Consider the following 3,522-nt stretch of genomic DNA (forward strand, 5'->3'; position numbering starts at 1 on the left):
TTTGGTATCAGACCTATACAAACTTCCATCCATCAGATAAAAATGACAAGGGGAACCCATCAACATAGTGAGGAGTCATCAGCACCCTCCTGTACTAGAGATATTCACAAGGCACAATTGGATGGGATTCTTTGAAAAAATGAGGGGATATGATGATGAAGTAGCCAGAGATTTTCAGTCAGCTTCAACATGGAGATCTAGAGGTCAAAGAAGCTCCTTTAGAGCTTAGCAGAAACATTAGGATCATCAACATCACCATCCAACACCTGCACATCAACATCAACTCGCAGTAGCATGTAGGTCTCTCTAACAACCATCAGGTAGGTACAGGTATGCAATATTCATGACCTCTTCTCTTGAGCATATTATATTTGGAAATTTGTTGTTAATTCATGAGAGATGAGGTTTTATAAGCTAAGGATGGGTCAGATGTTTCAGTCACCTTCAACTAGTTAATTGTAGTTCACTCCTTCAGTCATGCAATGTTAAAAAGTCAAATTATGAAGGGTGATGATTTCAAGGAATGAGGACAACAGTTAAAACAAGAAATTTTTGCAAAGGCCAAGTTACCATAGCACTCCAAGCCCTCCATCTACTTCATATTCACTATCTATTTATCATTCATCCATCCCATTTCATTCTTGAAAAAGAAAAACGAAAAAAAATAGAGCATCCTCTCCATTTTCACAAACCTACACTACTCCCTTTGAGCCCTCGCATCATCATCCAATCCCTATTCATCATTTCTCATCACTCACATACAGTTAGAAGACTCTGAAGGAAGAAGGAATCACTACTACATGAAGGCAGAATGCTGCTACAAGAAGGAAGAAAGGCAAAAAAATGTGCTAAAACCCAAAATGACAATGCTTAAGAGAGACCTAATCAAAACAGAGAACTCCAAGGCCATTAGGCAATCATCTAGGCCTACAGGAGAGAAGAAAAAGGAAATAGAAGGAAATGAGGAATTCACCATCAAAACAAAACTCAAACTGCAATGATGAAAACATGTTTTCTAAGAGGTCTCCAATCTCTTTTTAGCTTTTGTCCAAGGCCTAAAAATGGGAAAAAGGCATGGGAGTCAAGTTGAGGGCTTTCCCTAACCTCAGACTATCATTTATGCTCAAAACTGGTATCCTGTAGTTTTAACAGGGTTTCCTATAGGTTTCATGTAGTTTTGACAGGAATTACTACAGGATGTCCTAGTTCTCATCCAAAGGCAATTTCAAGGTTTTAGAGGTGTCCAAATGGTGGAACAAGGTAGTAGAAGGTTGATAAGATTGTGGAAGACCTTGCCAAACTAAAAAATATTCAAAAACCCATCTTGAATAAGGGGAAAGAATCAAGCTAATGGTCTCAAGAAATAATGATTTTTCTTTGCAAAAATATGTTTTTGTGCTTGTCCTTATAGAAATTACAGTCGACATTCTTAATGCCCAAGAGAGAGGCCACGAGGGCCATGGATGAGGCACAGTGAGGTCACTAAGTTGCTCAAAGGATGAGCAACACTTTCAGCAGGGTGGTATGATGGGCCTCTAAATTAGACATAAATTAAGGCCTATGACCATCCTTCAGCACATTAAACCTCTCTTTCTACATTAGATAATTTATTTTTAACATTGATATATTCATTACGAAGGTTTATGAATAATTGGATATTTGTGCCTAATATTATTTATTTTTGTGGAATATTTTATGAGAATATTGAGCATATTATGAAGATTTGGAGGATGAGATAATTTAGGGACTTGTTCCCTATTACAGGAGGATCAATAATAAATAATAAATCAACAAGATATTATGGAATTATGGCACAAATTGTGGAACTCCAATGATTGAGAAAATCTAGGAATGTGTTCCACTAATCAAGGGACTGGATCCACTAATCAAGGTATTTTGGTGGAGAAAGCTTCCTCCATTCATGGGGAATGATTCTTAATCATTTTGTATAAGTACCAAGTTGAATTTTCCTCTAGAGAGAGATTTTCATTAGTGTTCTTGTGGAGAGAACTCATATTTCTGCAACGCCATTGTATTTTCTTGTAGGGATGTAATTGTATTGATGGAATAATGAAGATTGATTTCATGTTCAGCTTCTAAATATTATTCTCCTCCATAGCTATCTAAGTTTCCTTGGGCTTGGCCATCCCAGGAACCTGTTGATGCCTCGAAAATCGCTGCAACAACATTGGGGGATAACCACCTGGTCCGGACCTTAAAGCAGCTCCTTTTCCATTTGGTGTGGTGGCTCCGACTGGTTTAACTAGGTCCAGTTACCTTCTCCCTATTGCTATTGGTTTATGATGTATCTTTACATACCAATAGACAGGGATATCAGATCACTTCTTCTTGCTGATCAGGCAAGAGAATGACCCTTAAGCTGATTTGGGTTCAGCCAAACCACAACTAAAGTTTTGCCTCTTTGAGGGGAGGACTTAAAAGAATGTAGAATTTACTCTAAATGCAAGCTTATTCTATGATGCAAGCAAAAGAAACTAATCTAAATCCTATCTTAACTAGGCAGATATAGATCTAACCCAACTAAGAGCAAGATGATTAAAGTATTGGGATTTACATATGTCTCATTTATAATGAATATCAAGTTAATGAAGTAATTCAATTAACTGATATTATGGTTACCAAAACACATCCTATTGAGACCTATCAACTGAAATAATAAACCAACAACATTCCCGGAAGTAGTTCACAAAAATGATATTAATTATCAAATCAGTAAATCCAATAATTGAATAATGACATGTGGAAATAGTTCACAACACATTACCATTCAATAAATCAGTTTTATAAGACAGATTTCTGAGTAAATAGTTACTCAGAAATTAGATTTTAATTCATAAGAACAGAGATACCTAATAACAAGATTGAGACAAATTACCCATATTGACAATAGTGCACAAACATGAATAAAATGAGACAATCCTGTTACCATATAAATGAAACTGATATTTGAAACAGTAGTATTAAAAATACCAATTTATTGCATCCATTTCTCTGATCTTGGTCTTCAACAGTCCTTTACATTGCTTGAACTTCTACCTTCAAAGCTAAAGCCACAATAGTGAAAACTCTGCCCCTCATACATAATCCAAGATACAAAGGAAAAATCCTCAATAATCCCCAGATCTGAGATTTTCTCTCCTCTCTCCTACAACTCTAAATTCCTATTACAGTAGTGCTTTTAGAAGTCTAGCATTGCAGAGGAGAGCAACCCTTTATTCCATTCTGCAATCTATTACTTATACTATTTGTGAAGAAATTCTTGAGAGAAGAGTTTGTTGAAGAGAAATCTGCTAAATCCAATTTTACTTGCTCAAAATTCTGATCTTCAATTGCTGGAGCATCCTCATTGATCGAGATCTTTTTCTCCATATTTCTTCCACTGTTTTCCTGCAAAAAGAAATCAAAATAAATTAAGATGCAATCAAAATATCATTTCTGGCAATTAAATCAAATCCAAGCTAATTCAAATAAATAATTGAAAATAAAATGTAAGCTTTCTAT

Source organism: Pinus tabuliformis, chromosome 3_2 (genome assembly GCF_031772625.1).
Source record: "Pinus tabuliformis cultivar Carrire ecotype Pingquan chromosome 3_2, CPIR1, whole genome shotgun sequence".
NCBI classification, from domain to species: domain Eukaryota; kingdom Viridiplantae; phylum Streptophyta; class Pinopsida; order Pinales; family Pinaceae; genus Pinus; species Pinus tabuliformis.